Raw genomic sequence first — 22,123 nt, 5'->3', positions numbered from 1 at the left:
TGATTTTGTCAACTTTTTGAACACCATTGATTCCACGATTAAATTTACGATGCAATGCGACTACAACAGGATCAACTATCTAGACGTGCTTGTAACAAAAGAAGGACAGAGACTCGTGACAGACATTTATAATAAACCAACTGACTGCAACAACATTCTGAAGTATGACAGTTGTCACCCACGTCGCATGGTGAAAAGCCTACCAAAAAGCCAGATGTTGGGAGCTAAACATATAATAGAAAAAGGGACTGACTTAGACAAAACCTTGACAAAGATGACTAAGGACTTTAAGGACAGAGGGTTTCCAAGCAGAATTCTCGATGAATGCAGAAAAGAGATAGAGGGTATAGACAGACAGCAATTATTGGAAGACAAAAGTGTGAATAATAAACTAAACAGAATACCCTTTGTCTCCACTTATACCGACATGTCACCTAAAATATCAAGAATTATTAATAAATATTGGTATGTAATGAGAGATGCGCACAAAAAAATCTTGGAATTTCAGGTACCCCCATTGATGTCATACCGAAGGGGGAGAAATCTAAGGGATCAGGTAGTGAAGACCCTGGTTAGTAATAAACGTGGCAGCAAACAAACGTACATGAGCAGTAAGAACACGGGATCTTACCCGTGTCTGAACTGTGTCAATTGCAGACTTATGAATAAAGGCTCAGAATTTGTGCACTCCATCACACAAAAAAGGTTCAAAATAGACAAGTACCTGACATGTGCATCGGATTGGATTGTGTATGTCCTATGGTGATCTACGTGGGAGAGACCTCCTGGGACTTAAAAACCAGACTTAACCACCATAGATACACGATCAGGAGGCAGAGGTTGGATCTCCCCGTAGCCAAACATTACACTGAGAAAGGACATACAGAAAGGGACATCAGATTCATGATAGTGGACAGAGTGGAAAAACCTCAGAGAGGAGGGGATAGACAACTCCTTCTAAAAAGAAAAGAATTGGAGTGGATTTTTAAAACAGATGCCCTTGGTGAACATGGTCTCAATATTGAATACAAAACAGGTAGACATATATAAGGTCATTCTCCCCAACGGCCCCAGGATAAGAAACAGTGTAACCGGTGGAGAGTGAACAATTCACCAGCCGTAAAAATCATGTATTATATTATGATATAACTCTTTTAGATGGAATATGGAGACACGGATGGAACTCACTACTGGATCGTATAAATCTGAGCAAGAATGTGTTTTTTTTCAGCCTCTACCGGTAAGGACCAGTTCAGATTAAGCGCTTTTTGAGAAATAAGTCTAATAGTGTGTTGCGTTACGAGGTCGGCTGGACCCTACCTGCGGACTAACAAGCTCTGGAGGGGTGGAGATCACTCCACCGTGATGCGGTTATGAAGCGGCTATTACTAAAAGTTTTTGCGGACTGCCAGGTCTGCTAAAGATTGAAACACATGCGGTTATGGAGTGGTTGCTACTGGAGTTTTTGCGGACTGCCAGGTCTGCTAAGGACTAAAACACAGTGTACGATCCCTTTAACTGCCAAGCGCTGACTGGGTCCTGGATACTGGGAGTTTCTTGTTTACTACACACATTCAGCTCTACGACCAGATGAGTTCCAAAGTGGATCCGCACATTGTTGCAACATGTATTTATCTTTTCAAGCGGACATTCTTTTCTAAGGACTGAGATGAACTTTATTACACATTGGGACTTGAAGCACAGAAGTATATGACAATATTTAAGATGTATAATGTTATGGCTCACATTGATACGTATTGGGGAGAACACTGAAACATGTGCACATAATTATTTTGACTGACACCATCAGGCACCAATAGAAAGACAGTGTCTGACTTAACACACCAGTATTTAAATGAGTGGATTGTTCACACACTTTGGCTTGAAAATGGTGGCGAGAGGCCACAGAAACGTTGCCTAATTTGTTTGCTGTGCTGAAGATGAGTTGTATCACAATAAACACTTGAATTTTTTTCACTACTATTGGAGTGCCGTTGACCTTACTGCAATATATACGGAAGCTTTTTGGTTGGAAGCTACAACTGGCACCCTCAACTTAATTTTTTTTGTGCTGCTGAACATACAGTGGAGATAGATAGATAGATAGATAGATAGATAGATAGATAGATAGATAGATAGATAGGAGATAGATAGATAGATAGATAGATAGATAGATAGATAGATAGGAGATAGATAGATAGATAGATAGATAGATAGATAGATAGATAGGAGATAGATAGATAGATAGATAGATAGATAGATAGGAGATAGATAGATAGGAGATAGATAGATAGATGATAGATAGATAGATAGATAGATAGATAGATAGATAGATAGATAGATAGGAGATAGATAGATAGATAGATAGATAGATAGACAGGAGATAGATAGATAGATAGATAGATAGATAGATAGATAGGAGATAGATAGATAGATAGATAGATAGATAGATAGATAGATAGATAGATAGGAGATAGATAGATAGATAGGAGATAGATAGGAGATATATAGATAGGAGATAGATAGATAGATAGATAGATAGATAGATAGATAGATAGATAGATAGAAGATAGATAGATAGATAGATAGATAGATAGATAGATAGATAGATAGGAGATAGATAGATAGGAGATAGATAGGAGATAGATAGATAGATAGATAGATAGATAGATAGATAGAAGATAGATAGATAGATAGATAGATAGATAGATAGATAGGAGATAGATAGATAGGAGATAGATAGGAGATAGATAGATAGATAGATAGATAGATAGATAGATAGATAGATAGATAGGAGATAGATAGATAGGAGATAGATAGGAGATAGATAGATAGATAGATAGATAGATAGATAGATAGATAGATAGGAGATAGATAGATAGATAGATAGAAGATAGATAGATAGATAGATAGATAGATAGATAGATAGATAGGAGATAGATAGATAGATAGGAGATAGATAGGAGATAGATAGATAGATAATAGATAGATAGATAGGAGATAGAAGATAGATAGATAGATAGATAGATAGATAGATAGAAGATAGATAGATAGATAGATAGATAGATAATAGATAAATAGATAGATAGATAGATAGATAATAGATAGATAGATAGATAGATAGATAGATAGATAGAAAGTAGATAGATGGATAGATAGATAGATAGATAGATAGTAGATAGATAGTAGATAGATAGATAGATAGATAGATAGATAGATAATAGATAGATAGATAGATAGATAGATAGATAGATAGATAGATAGATAATAGATAGATAGATAGAAAGTAGATAGATAGATAGGAGATAGATAGATAGATAGATAGATAGATAGATAGATAGACAGGAGATAGATAGATAGATAGATAGATAGATAGATAGATAGATAGATAGGAGATAGATAGATAGATAGATAGATAGATAGGAGATAGATAGATAGATAGATAGATAGATAGATAGATAGGAGATAGATAGATAGATAGATAGATAGGAGATAGATAGATAGATAGATAGATAGGAGATAGATAGATAGGAGATAGATAGATAGATAGATAGATAGATAGATAGGAGATAGATAGATAGATAGATAGATAGATAGGAGATAGATAGATAGATAGGAGATAGATAGGAGATAGATAGATAGATAGATAGATAGATGATAGATAGATAGATAGATAGATAGATAGATAGATAGATAGATAGGAGATAGATAGATAGAAGATAGATAGATAGATAGATAGATAGATAGATAGATAGATAGATAGGAGATAGATAGATAGGAGATAGATAGATAGATAGGAGATAGATAGATAGATAGATAGGAGATAGATAGATAGATAATAGATAGATAGATAGGAGATAGAAGATAGATAGATAGATAGATAGATAGATAGATAGATAGATAGGAGATAGATAGATAGATAGATAGATAGATAATAGATAGATAGATAGATAGATAGATAGATAGATAGAAGATAGATAGATAGATAGATAGATAGTAGATAGATGGATAGATAGATAGATAGATAGATAGATAGATAGATAGATAGTAGATAGATAGTAGATAGATAGATAGATAGATAGATGATAATAGATAGATAGATAGATAGATAGATAGATAGATAGATAGATAGATAATAGATAGATAGATAGATAGATAGATAGATAGATAGAAAGTAGATAGATAGATAGGAGATAGATAGATAGATAGATAGTAGATAGATAGATAGATAGATAGATAGATAGATAGATAGATAGATAGGAGATAGATAGATAGATAGATAGATAGATAGATAGATAGATAGATGATAGATAGATAATAGATAGATAGATAGGAGATAGATAGATAGGAGATAGATAGGAAATAGATAGATAGGAGATAGATAGATAGTAGATAGATAGATAGATAGATAGATAGGAGATAGATAGATAGATAGATAGATGATAGATAGATAGATAGATAGATAGATAGATAGATAGGAGATAGATAGATAGATGATAGATAGATAGATAGATAGATAGATAGATAGATAGATGATAGATAGATAGATAGATAGATAGATAGATAGATAGATAGATAGATAGGAGATAGATAGATACATAGATGATAGATAGATAGATAGATAGATAGATAGATAATAGATAGATAGATAGGAGATAGATAGATAGATAGGAGATAGATAGATGATAGATAGATAGATAGATAGATGATAGATAGATAGATAGGAGATAGATAGATAGATAGATAGATAGATAGATAGATAGATGATAGATAGATAGGAGATAGATAGATAGATAGATAGATAGATAGGAGATAGATAGATAGATAGATAGATAGATAGATGATAGATAGATAGATAGATAGATAGATAGGAGATAGATAGATAGATAGATAGATAGATAGATAGATGATAGATAGATAGATAATAGATAGATAGATAGATAGATAGATAGATAGATAAATAGATAGATAGATAAATAGATAGATATAGATGTTTAACATGATAGTGACATAGATACTACAAAGTTTATACAATACAGTACATTACTACCAAGGGAAGTAAAAAATGGAGAGCCCCTTTAGGAGCAGGTATTGAGTTACAGTGTACAGTACTTTTCATGCAGCAATTTATCTGCCGGAAATTCATGTACCTCTCCATATAAGAAAGATGAATAGGAGACTCCAGGTCGTTGGTCATTAGGAGCTAAGTGTGAGCTCTCGTATAGCAGATACATCGATGACATTTTTGTAATTTGATCTGGTTCAATGGGTTTATTACAGCCATTTGTCACCATCCCAGATGCAAGTGATATTAATTTATACGTCGCTTGAGAACGCAATTCATCCTCTTTGTGTTTCCATAATGATCAAACAAACAACGTTGCTCATTACTATTATTCATCATACATTTATAATGCGCATTCTGCCATCTGCGAGCGTCGCCCAGAAAAACGAGAACCGGCGCAGCAGAGTCAGGTTTGTGGGAGTAGTGGAGCGTTCTCACTAGTTTTTGACTAGTTTTTACACCTACTGTACAGGCATGTGGGCATCCTCCCCCTCCCACCCACTACTATTGTAAATCCCTAGGGCATTGTCCATATGTCATAGATAGATGGTAACTACAGTAGGATCAGGTTAGAGAGGATATTATAGAGAGGCAACGAAAGTTGGAATGGAAAGCAGGGACCTTTTAATTGTGGGGATTTTTTTTTTTTTGTAAACATATAAATGGGATAAAATGCTAAATAATAATAATAATCCCAATAATAATATTAAACAATAATACTAATACTAATTATACTGATAATAATAAATGGTAATACTGGTAATAATAAGTAATAATATTAATAATACAGATGATAATAACATTAATTAATTATTCTCGTTTGGAATTACTAATTGAACTTTGGATGCGGCTTAATTAAAAAGTCCATTAAATTTAATAGTAAAAATGGAGACAGAACGGTGACAAAAGGAAAACTGTGTGTAAACTACAAATAAAAAACGTCCGCTGTTTGCAAAAGACGTGCGAAAATAATGATCATGTTCATTATTTTGAAGCCCGCGGCAAAAACGTCCGTTATTCAATACATTGTGTGCATTGGACGTCTGTCTTCCCATTGATTTCAGTGCATTGCATTGCAGTCAGTTAAATCTCGGCACAAACGGACGTTATTTTATTTTTTTTTTAAATTCTTTATTCTTTTCCATTTAACCAGTTCAAAAATCTTACCAAAAGAAACATATGAATTAACATACCGTTTCATACATCAAAGGGAATATACACATTCCTTCCCATTTCCCCCCACCCCCTCCCCCCACAAAACCCCCCACCCTCCCTCCCCACCCAACCCCTGACCAGCCGTGAAGAAGATAGAGGGAAAGAGGAAAAAGCAAAAAAAAAAAAAAAAAAAAAAAGGGGGGGGGGGGAAGTTAAATTTTGAGGCTTATGATAAACCATAATAATATAACCACACTCGCACTTGTCATCCATCTTATCACATCCAATTTTTCCACATCCTGCTTAACCTTCCACCTCCCAAACCCTCCCCCCCCACTTCGGGGGCTTCCATTCTCTTAATTTTGCTAACCTGATTAATCCATTCCTGTTTAGAAGGGCCTTCCGGGTTTAACCAATTCTTTAAAATTACTAATCTCGCTTGGAACAGAACAGCACTGATAAGGGCATATTGCTTCCCCATCACGCTGCTCTCCCCCAATACAGCACCTTCAAATCCAAGGGGTTCGCACAACACTCCCCTACCTTGAAGATCGCCCATGACCTCCAACCAGAACTTCCCAATCACTGGACATGACCAGAGCATATGACTCAGACCGGCATCCTCCATATTACAACGAATACAAACTGAGTCTTCTCTAAGCCCTATACGTTTCATTAATACGGGTGTATAATAAGACCGATGTAAAATTTTAAACTGCATTAATTGATACTCCGGATTTGGAGATACTTTAGATATACTACCAACAATGCTATCCCAAAACCCATCAGATAGTGTACCTATTTCCCTTTCCCATTGGTTCCTAAACCCACACAGTGCCATTCTATATTTTTGCTTCCCCAAAATTTTATAAATTTTAGAAATACGGTGCCTAGTGATATCAATACCCCTCAGCTGTTCAATGGCCTCGCTAAAATCTACCCTAAAGAGTTCCTTATCCTGGGTCTTAGCAAAGGCGTTTTTCAGCTGAAAATATCTAAATCTGTGCCCCCAATCTTCACTATCACCCAACTCACACTCATCTTTAAGAACCCCCCCCTTAAAAAAATCTACCACTTTAAACTTATGTGTTTTTTTCCAAAAACTTTGTGTGGGAATTTTAGTAAACTCTTCAAAACAATTATTATCCCATAGTTCTGTGAAATCCAAACTACCCCTTACTCTGCAAATCCTTTTTATCTCTTTCCAGATTTTGGCTAAATGTGCCCCAAACCAATCTTTCCCCTGACTCTTAACTTGTATCCCCCCTGACTCGCATTGTGTAATGATATCTTTATCCTGTTTAACCAAACCTTGATCCCTGAAAAAGGAAAGCGTCTTATTATCCAATAGAAATGAAAACTGGGCGCTCAAGTAATATAGCCTGAAATCCGGTAAGTTCAGTCCACCATCCTTTAACGTAGGACAAAAATGGGAGTATTTTAGTCTAGCTCTCTTTCTCCCCCAGATTAACCCATTCAAAACAACCTCCAAGCCTCGAAACCATTTATCTTTGATCCAGACCGGAGAGGCTGATAAATAGAAGTTAATCTGGGGGAGCACCACCATCTTTATTAATGCAATTCTAGATGACATTGAAATAGGTAATTTTCCCCATATCTTAGCTTTACCTTTAATCTTCTCTAGGGCCTTCTTCAAATTACATTCTATAAACCTGCGGGGGTCCACCGTAATAGCAATCCCTAGGTAATCCAGTTCCTGTTCTGGCCTAAGAATCTTAAGTCCCTCCATGGATGAACTCAAATTCCCGACCAAAGGGAGGACTGATGACTTGGTCCAGTTTATCTCCAATCCCATAGGCCCTCCAATATTACGAAACCCTTCCACTATAATTGGTATACTTTCCCTGGGGTTGGAGACAAAGAGTAGCAAGTCATCCGCATAAAGAAGTATTTTCTCATCCTTACCTCTAACCCCAAAACCTTGAAATTTACAACAGCTACGCAACCATTCTGCCAGGGGCTCTATATATAAGCAAAATAAAGTGGGGGAGAGAGGGCATCCTTGTCTGGTACCTCTATTGATTTTAAAGGAGGAAGTCAGGACCCCATTGACATTGACTTTTGCCTGCGGGTTTTTATACATTAATTGTATCATGCGAATCAGGCCCTCACCAACGCCAAAAGCCCCCAAGGCCTTCCATAAGTACGACCATTCAACACGATCAAAAGCCTTGGTAGCATCCAGTGCCACCAAGGCTCCATCGCTCCCTTCCGCAATCTGCAAATTAAGAAAGGTTCTCCTGATGTTGGTGAAGACCGTACGCCCCGGCCTAAAGCCGCTCTGGTCATCTGAGATCACATCCTCCAGAGCGGAGCTTAACCTTCTGGTAACCAACTTAGAGAAAATTTTATAATCTGTATTGAGCAGCGAGATGGGGCGATATGCCTCCACCTCAACTGCTTCTTTCCCCTTCTTTTTGATAAGGGTGATGACTGCCTCCTCCATAGAGCCTGGTAACTCCCCCTGTTCACAGGATTCATTAAGAACCCTCAACAAAATTGGTAGCAGTACCTTAGAAAACCTACGATACAGTTCATATGGAAGGCCATCTGGGCCTGGTGCAGAGTTACCCTTAATTGAGGCCAGGGACTCTTCTAATTCTGTTAGAGTAATGGGCTGTTCCAGATAACACATCTTTTCCTCTGGAACCCTAGGCAGCTGTATATGTGCAAATAAATCACAATCTAAACCGACAAGATTAGGATTAGAGGATGAATATAGACCTGAGAAGAAATCCACAAACCTATCCCTTATCTGGGCAGGATCAGTTGTCAAAGAGCCATCAAGGCCCCGGATAGCTTTAATTTCAGAAGATTCAGTCTGATTCCGAATCAAATTAGCAAGGAACCTCCCAGGTCTATTGCCTTCCCCATGCCGTTTCCTGTCAGAAAAGAGCATTTTATGGTGGGACTTCATCATCATATAATTAGCGTACTCTTCTTGAGCTTTTTTTAATTTGTCTAAATACTCCTCCCCCGGATTGGAAGAATATTCCTCCCGAGCTTTATCAATATTCTCTAGAAGGGCCTTTTCTTTAGCCACAAAGCTCTTTTTTTTCCTACATATTTCCTTGACATATAGCCCCCTCAAGAAGGCTTTCAAGGCATCCCACACTGATTGAATTTTGGCCGAACCCACATTGTGCTCCAAGAATATCTCAATTTCTTTTGCAATAAATTCTTCATTACCCAATAAAGAAAACCAATGCGGGTTCAGTCTAAACTGACGAATAGTGGCCCTTGCCATGCCCACCCTCCGTGTCTCCCAGATCAGAGGCGTGTGGTCAGATATAGATTTAGGCGCATAACTTATATGACTAACCTCTCTTAGTCCACCTTGATTGCACAACAAGAGATCAATACGTGAAGCTGACTTATAGGCCGAGCTAAAACAGGAAAAAATATTGGTCGACGGATTTAACAATCTCCACACATCATACCAACCCCCTTCCTCCGTGAACCTCTTCAAAGGGGAGTTAACAATAATTTGCCTACAACTCGAAGACCGCCTATCCCTAGGCTCCATAACACAGTTGAAGTCCCCGGTTATAAACAAATTAATATAGTCCTTATCTTTAATAAAATTACATAACTCCAAAAGCACGTCCACGGAAAAAGGGGGGGGAAGATATACCAAAGCCAAAATTGTACTTATCCCTTCCAGAATTCCCCAGATGAAAACAAATCTCCCTCTACTATCCAACCGATATCCCTTAATTTCAAGATCTACCTTCTTATGCACCATGACCGTCACCCCAGAGGAATATGAAGAACCAAATGAGTTTAATACGGTCGAAGTCCAGCCCTTTGAAATATACCGCACGGATTCACAGGTAAGGTGCGTCTCAAGAAGGCATACTATCGCCGGTAGATAGCTATTAATCCGATCAAATACACTAAACCTCTTGAGGCGATCACCTAGACCACGAACATTCCATGAGATAACTTTAACCATCTTAAATTAATCACGCATAGAAAGAACGAAGCTCCAGAAGAATAGAAAAGGAAGAAAGGGAAGAAGGGAGAGAGAGGAGAAAAAAAAAAAAAAAAAAAAGAGGGGGGGGGAAGAGTCCCCCAACCTCTCCCCGGCTGATCCCCACCCAAATCCCCCCCCCTTCCCACCCCTTTTAACCCTTGCCGACATACCAAAGGTTCCTACTACTGCACCCTCCTCCCCCCCTGCTGCTCCCACCCTCCACTCCCCCCCCCTCCCACCCCCCCCCCCCAATTCCGCACCCGTCATTATAGGCCTCTCATATATACAAAGTAAATAACAGGGGTACAAAGTCCTCTCATAGACCTTCCCTTTCCAACCAATCAGAGGCTGATAAAGGGTCATTGAAAAACATAACATTATTGTTATACAAGATTCTAAGCCTGGCCGGGAACAACAAGGAGAACTTAATCTCGGCCTGATGTAGCCGTTTTTTAACCCCTGCGAAGCTTGCCCTTTGGGTTTGTGTGGCTCTGGAGAAGTCGGGGAAAACCGCCACCTTATTACCATTGAATTGTAAATCTCCCAAATTCCTCGTCTTCCTCAGAACCACATCTCTGTCCCCTGAACACAGAATTTTAGCTATTAACGTACGTGGGAGGGCACCAGGGGGTGGGGCTCTTGCAGGAACCCTATGTGCCCGTTCTATCCCAAATAATGGGGACAGCTCAGTCTCCCCTACCGTTTCTTTTATCCATTTTTGTAAGAACACTGTAGCATTGTTTCCCTCAGCCCCCTCCGGGAATCCCACTATCCTGAGATTACATCTTCGTGATCTATCCTCTAGTTCTTGCAGTTTGGTCCTAATTTCTAGATTGTCTTTCCTCAGACCTTCCAATTCCCTATGTGAATGTTTCAGGGCTTGATCAATAGTAGGCATTTCTTTTTCTATTCCCATCACCCTGTCCTTAACTTTATTAAGATCATCTTTAATCAATGTGATATCAGACGAAACCTGGGATAGTTGGGAGGATAACCCTAAGATGGCCCTAACACAATTCTGTACTTCAGCCAATATCTCACCTAGTTCCGGTTGGGGTGTACCTCCTCCCGCCTCCCCCTCCCCTTCGGTGCCCATATCTGCCAGTACTGAGTATCTAGTCCCAGGAGTACCTGAATTAGAGACGAGGGATAACCTATCTTTAGTACCAGACCTTTTCCCTGCCGGAGGGGTCTTTAAAAATTTGTCCAACCTGGTGCCCTCCCCCTTATCTCTCGGGGAACCTTTGGGAGCCCCTTTATTAGCTGGTTTAGGTGGCATAGTTGTAATAGCCTCGTTACAAAAAAAAAAAAAAAGGAGGGAAAAGGAAATAGACAGCTACTTGGAAACCTATTAAAAAACAAAATCCAACCTCCCTAACTCTAGTATACACATATAATAGGGCAAATATTACTTTGTTTAAAAGAGTACACACCAAGAATAAAGGACATGCCCTTCAGACGTCCTAAATTATAAAATTATACATCACAGAAGATGGGCGCATATAATAGGGTAAATATTGCTTCTATAGATAAACATGCCCACCATAAATATATGAAATGCCCATCAAAACCGCCCTAGATTATAAAAATTTTTACAGCACAGACAATATCACAGCCCTCAATTCTGCCTGCAAAAGCAAGATCAAGGTTCAGTCCCACACATCGTTGATCCCCATGCATAGGATGCAGTCCAGTGACTTTAGGATAGAGTTTGTACAACTTCCAATGAAGAGACGGTCTTTAATGCAGCCTTATGACCAGCGAGGTTCAGTCGGGCCCCTGCAGGACCTGGAAAAAAGTATATATATAGCCATAAGTCCGCGAGTTCCATTACAGCGGTGGGCAAAGGAAAAGTGGAAGCCACCACTAGCCCTCATGGTATATAGATTTATAGGTTTATAGATTTGTGGAGGAAAAGGAGGGGGAGGGGGGGACCTCAATAAGAGTGTGGGTACCTTCCAGCCAGCATATTACAATCTCCCATTTAAAACACGGTGCCCAGACATCCTGGAGCATACATTTCAGATGCAATTTTCCACGGTACAGCTTATCTTCCCCCTCTCAAACTGAACATCCATCGGACTAGTAATAGGGTCCGTGATAGAGCATCAAGGGAGTGCTTAACCGAGATGTTCAATGTTCAAAGTCACGCCACTTATGCTCCTATAACAGAAGCCAAACCAGTTGTTGTTAGTGGCAAGTCCTTCTTTGATAGTCCCAGAATCAAAAAACAGGAATACACCACAGTACCTCAGAGCTCCTCAAGTCCCATGAACTGAGATATTCAATATTCAAAATCACGCCACTTATGCTCCTATAACAGAAGCCAAACCAGATGTAGTTAGTGGCAAGTCCTTCTTTGATAATCCCACAATCCAAAACCAAGAATACCTCACAGTACCTCAGTGCTCTTTAAGTCCCATGCGTTCCTGTGTCTCAAAATGGTGGAGGGTGTTTGTAGCTTTCCCCAGATGGCCTGCTCTTATATGTACTCACTCCATCAGACTCAGACCAGGCATACCAAGTGCCGAGCATCCACCGACACCTGGGGACGCCGCACCCGGATACCAGCACCATCCGCTGTCTCAGCCTGCCACCAGGCACCCCCATATGAGCCACACAGGGGCTCTCCCCCTCCTACCCTCCACCTTGCTCCATGCTCCAAGGGACTCCACTCGGCGCTCCGCTCGTCTAGGCTGCCTTTCCCAGCCTTCTCAGCCTCCCTGTGACGTCCTCAGCCGGGTCACGTGACTCCGCTCCTCCATCTCCAGCAGGGTCCAGAAAGCCGTCCTCCCCGGCGAGACCGCGACCCATCACTGCCGCCTCAAGCCAGCCTCCTCTCCAAACGCCACCAGCCGCCGCGCCTCCCGGAGTCACCAAGAGCACGACTCGCCCAGGCAGGTAAGCGGACCAACGGGTAGGGGAACATTCATGCTGCGGGAGGAAGGGACGGGGGGGAAGGGGGAATCCGGAGAGTGTTCACCTCCGCAGGGAGGATCGCAGCGGCGTTACGTCGTGCCGCACATGCTCCGCCTGAACATCTTAATTGTTGGACGTTATTTTAAATATGAAAATCGTCCGCCTTTTTAAGATTTTTGACATTGTGTGAACATAGCCTAATGCTGATCATATTAATAATAATATGAATAAAGTAATAAATATTATTATTATTATTTATAATAATAATACAGTGAAGAAAATAACACAAATAATAAAAAAAATAGAAAAAATTTATATATATATATATATTTAAAAAAACAAATATAATAATAATAGGAACAAATATAATAAAACATACAGCCAACATCATACTCACAGTTGCCCCATTGAACCAGAAATCAAAGTTGCCCATACACTAAAGAGGACAGACAGTATACAGTGTATGTGGGCCTTCTGGCTCTATATGCATTGCATTGATCTATGCCATCAGTGCTCTACTGGCTCTGCCTGTAAAAATCAATTATTACCCCACGATCAGGCCAAAATCACCTAACATTATTGCCCTTGATTGGTTCACCTCAAACCCTGATCCCAATAATAGCTGATATGGTTGCAGCTGCATCTATGTGGATCATCCCATTATATTAAACCTTCAGGATCCGCAGCAGATTTCCACAGCATCTCTATGGGAGAGCCTGCGCGCCTCCACTTCCACTTCCTTCCACTTAAAGAATTGACAATGTCAATTCTTTGCATGGAGAGTGGCAGGAGTGGAGGCACGTGAGCCCTCCCATAGAGACGCTGTGTGAGAATGAGGCAGGCTGAGGGATCTGCCGTGGAATTCTGACACTTTTGCTCCATGTGAACATACCCTAAGGGTGCTATTACACAAAGCGATTTTTCAATGGTCAACGATTAACGATAAACGATCTCAAAGGACCGCTAAGGTAAATGTCCTGAAATCGTTCACCCAATTACACGGAATGATGATCGTTACTTACTTCTTGCGGTCGTCTTGTCATCTATATTGCGTTCGTCGCTACTGCGAACCACCGAATGACGTCTTATTCCAGGCGAACAATTTGCGAACAATCAACAATAGGTTTAAACTCTATCAAACCACTAATGATTTCTCGTTGGTCATTGAATCGTTGCCTGCTATTACACTAAACGATTATCGTTCAAATGCGAACGATCTAACGATTTTTCGAACAATAATCGTCCCGTGTAATAAGGCCCTTAGAGAAGAAACAGGATTTGTATCCTGGGGGAAGATGCAAATTTGGAAATAGATGGCAGAGAGAAAAGGACCAGACTCAATAGGAGCTATACTATTTAAGGCTATGTTCACACTATGTAAAACAACGGCCGTTGTTTTCACCGGCCGGAAGTTTTGCGGTCAATGTAGTTGTTTAATATTGCCTCCTAGCATGTTTTTAATCGGGCTGAAACATGTCATTTAATTGAAATACTGCGACTAGCCCAATAAACCACTCAGTAAATTTTTGACATTAAAATCAAGTTTAATTTGGCCGAAATAAATTTTACGCGTGCGGCCGCATTTAAATCCACGGCCGTAGTTGTAACTTTACCGGCCGCAAATAAATTACATGTTCATTTTTCGCGGGTCTGTACGAACTACGGCCGTAGTCTTATACGCTGTGTGCATCATACGACCGTAGTTCGTACGAATTGCTATATCGTATCATCCTCAAAACAACGGTTGTAGTTTTGCGGTGAAAACTACGGCCGTTGTTTTACGTAGTGTGAACATAGCCTAAATGTAACTATTTTTTGTTTTTTTTCTTCCCTCTGCATCGGGGGTATTGGGCGGGGGGATGAAGTACTATGTTATTAAAAGTATAAATAAGAATAATGTAAATTATTGGATCTTTTGGAAAATGTTATGGACTGTTGTTTGGAATTTTTAAAATTAAATACAATATATATTAATGGGGGGGGGGGGGGGAATCACAGAGATCAACACTAGCGTTGAGCAAACTTGCCAAAAGTTTGGGTTTGGCAACGTTTGTCCAAACCGAAAAGCTCGGGATATGGAGAAGCTGGATGCCGCCCTAATGTTGCCAGAAAAACATGGATACAGACGATGGTCTATGGCCGTATTCAGGTTTTCCATGACCCCCTAGGGCACTGATTTTCAACCTTTTTGAGCCGCGGCACACTTTTTATACTTAAAAAATCCCGGGGCACACCACCAACCAAAATGGCACAAAATGACACTAAAACAGGACATATTATACATATAGTTAATAATATAGATTCTAAATGTATTTATACTCACTCAGTGTAAAACCTGGGCCTGTTTTCTTCTCACCCCTGTGCTTCTCTCCTGTGCTTCTCTCCACCATACTTCTCCCCCCTGCTTCTCTCCTGTGCTTCTCTCCACCATACTTCTCCCCCCTGCTTCTCTCCTGTGCTTCTCTCCACCATACTTCTCCCCCCTGCTTCTCTCCTGTGCTTCTCTCCACCATACGTCTCCCCCCTGCTTCTCTCCTGTGCTTCTCTCCACCATACTTCTTCCCCCTGCTTCTCTCCTGTGCTTCTCTCCACCATACTTCTCCCCCCTGCTTCTCTCCTGTGCTTCTCTCCACCATACTTCTCCCCCCTGCTTCTCTCCTGTTCTTCTCTCCACCATACTTCTTCCCCCTGCTTCTCTCCACCAAACTTCTCTCCCCCATCCCCATGTTTCTCTCCCCCCTGCTTCTCTCCCCTGTTTCTCCCCCATCCCCAGGTTTCTCTCTCCCATTGTTTTCTCCTGTTTCACAGGGGCACCATAGTTTGGGGAACTTTCCCCGCGGCACACCCGACCAATTGTCGCGGCACACTGGTTGAAAATCACTGCCCTAGGGCATCCAACTTCTCCAGCCACCAGGAGTCAAAAGCAGAGCGTTCAGGTTTGGACGAAAACTGACAAATTTTTGGCCCAACTGCGGAACACTAACCAGCACTAATATGTTGACCAGCAGTAACATACGACCCCTAGTGTAGGTTCCCAAGGACCTCCACTAACCCCGTATCCCCCCCCCCCCCCATACAAGGTAGGTGAGGATGGAAGAATCACTAGTTTGGGTTCAGAAGTCTGTAAAATATAGGTGCCACCCAACTTCCGCCAATGATGAATGAGACAATCTGCTCCATTTCAGTGAGATTTTTAGCTTTTCGGTGGACATGCTCAATAATAATTTCTCTCCTGTACGGTTCATCAGCTAAATGGGTCACGGCAGCGTCTGTCGGCCGCGGACTGTGCGGGTGAAGGCAATGGAAAACAGTTTTATCTTGTCAGGGAGAGACATGGCGGTGGACGCAGCCTCTGGTGACGGCCGCTCTTAATTGTACTATTATTACAAAGGCCTGACAAGATGTTCCATTGTCTTTTCACCTGGTAATTCGTTCCTCCTGAAGCCTGAATTATCTTTACAATCTGTCTGCCGGAGTTGAACTATTTCACCTCTGCCGGCGATCTCCTCCGGGCTCCGGGACTTTCTTCCCGCCACAATGGAGAAGGAGCTGAAAGGGTTAAGACGCCTGTTACTAGGTAGCCGATGCCGGGGAATGGAAATTGAAGACTTTCAAAACATTGCCTCAATTTAATTTCTATAGCAACGTTCAGCACGAGAGAGAAAAAAAATCCTTCTATATATATATATATATATATATATATATATATATATATTGGCATCAATTTGACTAATAGCGGGTTATTTTAGGCGTCTCGTTTCTTCATTCTAACCCTCTTCTTATTCATTTAGCAGACGGGAATATGGCGGAAAAGTAAGGTTCGTAGAGGAGGACCAAAATATACGAAAAAAGATAAAATGACAATAAAATGGAAAAAAAAAACTGAGCAAATGAGAATGGTAAACGGCGGATAGTTCTACATTTCTTAACCCCTTTAAGACCAAACCCATTGATGCCTGGATGTCCGGGCCAAATTAATGCAATCTTCCTCCCCGCCTTCTAAGAGCCAGAGCGCTTTTTTTCCACCTACAGGGCTGTAGTTTTTATTAACATCATATTGGGGAAACAGAAACATTTTGATCACTCTTTATTATTTTTTTTATAAATAATTTTAAAAAATCAGCAATCCTGGTGTGTTTTTTTTTTTTTTTTCCGTTTTTGCCGCTCACCGTGCGGTAACAATAATGTTATATTTTAATAGATCGGACAATTCCGCACACTTCAATACAAAATATGTTTAATTTTTTTAAAATATTTTAATTTTTATAATGGGCAAGGAGGTATATTAAACTTTTATTGGGGAGGGGGGGGTTAATGGTTTTTTAAATACTTTTAAATACTTTTCTATTACACTTTTTTTTAAACACTTATATTTCACAGTAAAATATGCAATCATTAGATTGCATGTACTGATTGATGCTATGCCATAACATAGTATAGATCAGTGTTATCGGCGATCTATGCATAGAGCCTGCCTGAGAGCAGACTCTATCTATAGATGGCCGATCTGACAGGACGGAGGTAAGTGGATTACCCCTGCCTGTCAGTACAAGTGATCTTGCGGGGGTCCCGATCACTCAGTAACAGGAGATGCAGTCTTCTTGATGTATATATATAATACATGTTACCATTAAAAAATACATTACACTGGGGGAAGCTGTCTGTGTCTGTAGTGCTGCAGCCTCCTCTGATGTCTATATAGTACACGTTACCATTAGAAAATACATTAGACTGGGGGAAGCTGTCTGTGTCACTAGTGCTGCAGCCTCTTCTGATATCTATATAATAATACATAGTACTATTAGAATAGACATTACACTGGGGGGAGCTGGCTGTGTCACTAGTGCTGCAGCCTCCTCTGATGTCTATATAGTACATGTTACCATTAGAAAAGACATTAGACTGGGGGAAGCTGTCTGTGTCACTAGTGCTGCAGCCTCCCCTGATATCTATATAATAATACATATTACTATTCGAATAGACATTACACTGGGGGAAGCTGTCTGTGTCACTAGTGCTGCAGCCTCTTATGATATTTATATTATACATATTACTATTCGAATAGACATTACACTGGGGGGAGCTGTCTATGTCACTAGTGCTGCAGCCTCTTCTGATATCGATATAATAATACATATTACTATTAGAATAGACATTACACAGGGGGAAGCTGTCTATGTCACTAGTGCTGCAGCCTCTTCTGATATTTATATAATACATATTACTATTCGAATAGACATTACACTGGGGGGAGCTGTCTATGTCACTAGTGCTGCAGCCTCTTCTGATATCGATATAATAATACATATTACTATTCGAATAGACATTACACTGGGGGAAGCTGTCTGTGTCACTAGTGCTGCAGCCTCTTCTGATATTTATATTATACATATTACTATTCGAATAGACATTACACTGGGGAAAGCTGTCTATGTCACTAGTGCTGCAGCCTCTTCTCATATCTATATAATAATACATATTACTATTAGAATAGACATTACACTGGGGGGGAGCTGTCTATGTCACTAGTGCTGCAGCCTCTTCTGATATCGATATAATAATACATATTACTATTAGAATAGATATTACACTGGGGAAAGCTGTCTATGTCACTAGTGCTGCAGCCTCTTCTGATATCGATATAATAATACATATTACTATTAGAATAGATATTACACTGGGGAAAGCTGTCTATGTCACTAGTGCTGCAGCCTCCCCTGATATCTATATAATAATACATATTACTATTAGAATAGACATTACACAGGGGGAAGCTGTCTGTGTCACTAGTGCTGCATGCCTATTATTAAGGGGTTATTAAGGGTCTCTGGGAGAATCAGTATTTATTTCTGGGCTGCTATTTCTTTAGATGGTCCGGGGTCTTTCTGTGTTTGGGGGTCTGCTGTGGGGTGTGTATTTAATATGTCTGATTTTGAGGGGACGTTCTCTGTGTAATCTCTCTCTCTCTCTCTCTGATTTAGGTCACACAGACGCCTCCATGTCTCGTCCTATACCAGGTGTGACCCTATGAGGTATGTGTGATTGATCCCATCCATCCGGTCACCTCAGCAGCCGGACGTTCCCCCACTCCATGTGGCTCCGGCACTGGGGAGTCACGTCCCGCTGTATCCGCCTCCTCATCCGTCCACCATGAAGCGGCAGAGATTACCCAGGTCTTAGCTTTCTAATCCACAGATTGTATCTACAGACCCGGCACCAGCTGTCCCTCCGACTCAGATCTGTAACAGCAACGTCCCCATGGGCAGCCAGATCCCCACTGGTGACAGGCGACTACCAGCAGCACAGAGTGTTTCAGGAAAGGAGCCCATTGATCTTGTAAAGTGCCGTCCATTAATGTGATTGTGTAATGCTACGTTTACACTAAACGATAATTGGCCCGATCGTACGATTAACAATGTCGGCGTAACCATAACGATCAGCATTTACACGGAACGATATATCGTACAGAAAATTCGTTTTGCGATCGCTTAAGCCTATCTCGCACATTGGTTAAATCGGCGAACGACTGTTTACACGAACGATCTGCGAATTTTTAGCGAACGATCAACGTCGTTTTGAGAACTTGTTGAAAGATGAAAATGAACGATTTCTCGCTCGTCGTTTGATCATTCGCAGTGTTTACACGTACGATTATCGTTCGAATTCGATCGTTATCGCGCAAATTCGCACAATAACCGTTACGTGTACACGCAGCATTAGAGAAGGAGCAGGATTCCCTAGCAGCACAGAGGATTTTAGAAAAGGAGTGCTCTTAGGGGTATTCCAGCAATTATTATTTTTTTTTTAAATCAACTTGTATTAGAAAGTAATACAGATTTGTAATTTACATCTATATAAAAATCTCAACTCCGGTACTTATCAGTTGCTGTATGCTCTGCAGGAAGTTGTGTATTCTCTCCAGTCTGACACAGTGCTCTCTGCTGCCACCTATGTCCATGTCAGGAACTAAACACAGCAGGAGAGGTTTTCTATGGGGATTTGCTGCTACTCTGAACAGTTCCTGACATGGACAGAGGTGGCAGCAGAGAGCACTGTGTCAGACTGTTAAAAATACACCACTTCCTGCAGGACATACAGCAGATGATAAGTATTGGATGACTGGAGATTTTTTTTTTTTATAAAAGTAAATGACAAATCTCTGGCAGCAGTTGATTTGAAAGAAAAGAAAATTCGCTGGAGTTCCCCTTTACCTTTGTGGAAGACGGGAACCAGTCTACTCATTTGCTGGTGGTGATGATGATGATGGTGAGTATGAATGTCATTATGGGAGGAGAAGGAACCCCAGCAGCGCAGAGGATTTCAGGCGAGGAGTGTTCTGGGTGTGAGGTGGGGGGCACAAACTTCATAAGGGAAGGAGTACAGTTGGCAGCAGCACAGAGTCTTTCAGGACAGAAGTGGTGGGAGGACACAGAAGGAGCTTTATAGGGAACCTAGTGAGGTTGTAAACAGCAGCACAGAGTATTTCAGGAGAGGAGAGTTCTGATTATGTTGGGTGCGTTGCCTTTTCCTCTGATGTGATATAAGGGCGGCACATAACCTGACCGGCATTATAGGCGGATATGTGTGGGAAACAGCAGCACAGAGTATTTCAGGAGAGGAGAGTTCTGATTATGTTGGGTGCGTTGCCTTTTCCTCTGATGTGATATAAGGGCGGCACATAACCTGACCGGCATTATAGGTGGATATGTGTGGGAAACAGCAGCACAGAGTATTTCAGGACAAGGGTGCTGCACTTATTTTGTAGGGGTAGTGACCTGTGCACTATTGCCAGGATGTAAGAACGGGGTCTGCTGCCGCCAAGATGTAAGGAAGGAAACCGAGGCAGTGGTGGATGAAAGGAGAAGGGTCCCAGCAGCACAGAGGAATTCAGGAGGTGTGCTGTGGGGTCAGTGATCTGTCCACCTATGTGATGATAGGGAGGACAGGGCTGCGCTCATGACTTCCATCATACTACTGACCCCATCATCCGCTCTATGTGCAGCGCCCCCCGCTGCCGCAGATAATGCAGAGATTTGCATGAAGCTTTCGATGTGTCAATCACCAGGAGATGATTTACATAATCACTGCAGGAAAACAACGATAGAGCTGAACACGGGCGACCTCTGACATCTCCGCAATGGTTCAATCCACCAAGAAACAGCAAAGAACGAAGGGATCTATTCTTATCTCCGCCAATGGAGACCTCGCTGCTCACCGCTCCTGCTTCATCTCCCCATTCTGCTGATTATGTGCCCAATATTCTCCCACAGCACACCGTGTGGTCAGGAAGGGTACTGCACATAACAATTAAAGGGGAACTCCAGCAAACAAGTCTTTCACATCAACTGGTTTCAGAAGGTTATATAGATTGGAAATGTACTTTTATTTCAAAATCTCCAGTTTTCTAGTACTTGGAAACTGCTGTATGCCTTGCAGGAAGTGGTGTATTCTTTCTGCTGCCATGTCAGGAAATGTCCAGAGCAGCAGCAAATCCCCATAGAAAACCTCTCCTGCTCTGGACAGTCTGGACAGTTCCTGACATGGACAGAGGTGGCAGCAGAGAGCACTGCGTCAGACTGGAGAGAATACACCACTTCCTGCAGGACATACAGCAACTGATAAGTAATGGAAGAATAAATATTTTGTAATACAAGTAACTTACAAATCTATATAACTTTCTGATGCCAGTTTATTTTTCTTCCTCCTGATTGCCCCTTTAAGCACTCTAAGTTTATGAGTTTTGTTTTTTTGCCCATATCATACACATTCCCCATCTCTAGTCCTACAGCGCCGTCTCTTCCATACCAGCACAGCTGCCTCCATGTGTTTCATTACTGTAACTGAGTCATGTGATCACCAGCCTGACCCACAGAAAATTACAGCGTTTAATGTGTCAAAGAAAGTTTTCTGTCCTGAGTCACCTGACTTCCTGTGATCTACAGGATGACATCATCACCTATCAGATCCCTCCCCTCCCCACTGAGATC

General features: G+C 41.0%; 1 protein-coding gene and 1 long non-coding RNA gene across 2 annotated transcripts in view; one reads left to right on the top strand and one right to left on the bottom strand.

Moving 5' to 3' along the window:
• LOC138784292 (uncharacterized) overlaps window positions 1-19,490 on the top strand; it is a 43,297-nt gene extending 23,807 nt beyond the window's left edge. Inside the window, exon 3 of the long non-coding RNA XR_011361804.1 lies at window positions 19,118-19,490. This is a non-coding gene — a long non-coding RNA (uncharacterized lncRNA). The remainder of the gene's footprint in view (window positions 1-19,117) is intronic.
• KCNK9 (potassium two pore domain channel subfamily K member 9) overlaps window positions 1-22,123 on the bottom strand; it is a 144,139-nt gene that overhangs the window by 83,998 nt on the left and 38,018 nt on the right. The window lies entirely within an intron of this gene.

The sequence above is a fragment of the Dendropsophus ebraccatus genome, chromosome 2 (genome assembly GCF_027789765.1).
Source record: "Dendropsophus ebraccatus isolate aDenEbr1 chromosome 2, aDenEbr1.pat, whole genome shotgun sequence".
Classification (NCBI taxonomy): domain Eukaryota; kingdom Metazoa; phylum Chordata; class Amphibia; order Anura; family Hylidae; genus Dendropsophus; species Dendropsophus ebraccatus.
The sequence above is the reverse complement of the archived record's forward strand: the minus strand, read 5'-3'. Positions and strand labels throughout refer to the sequence as shown.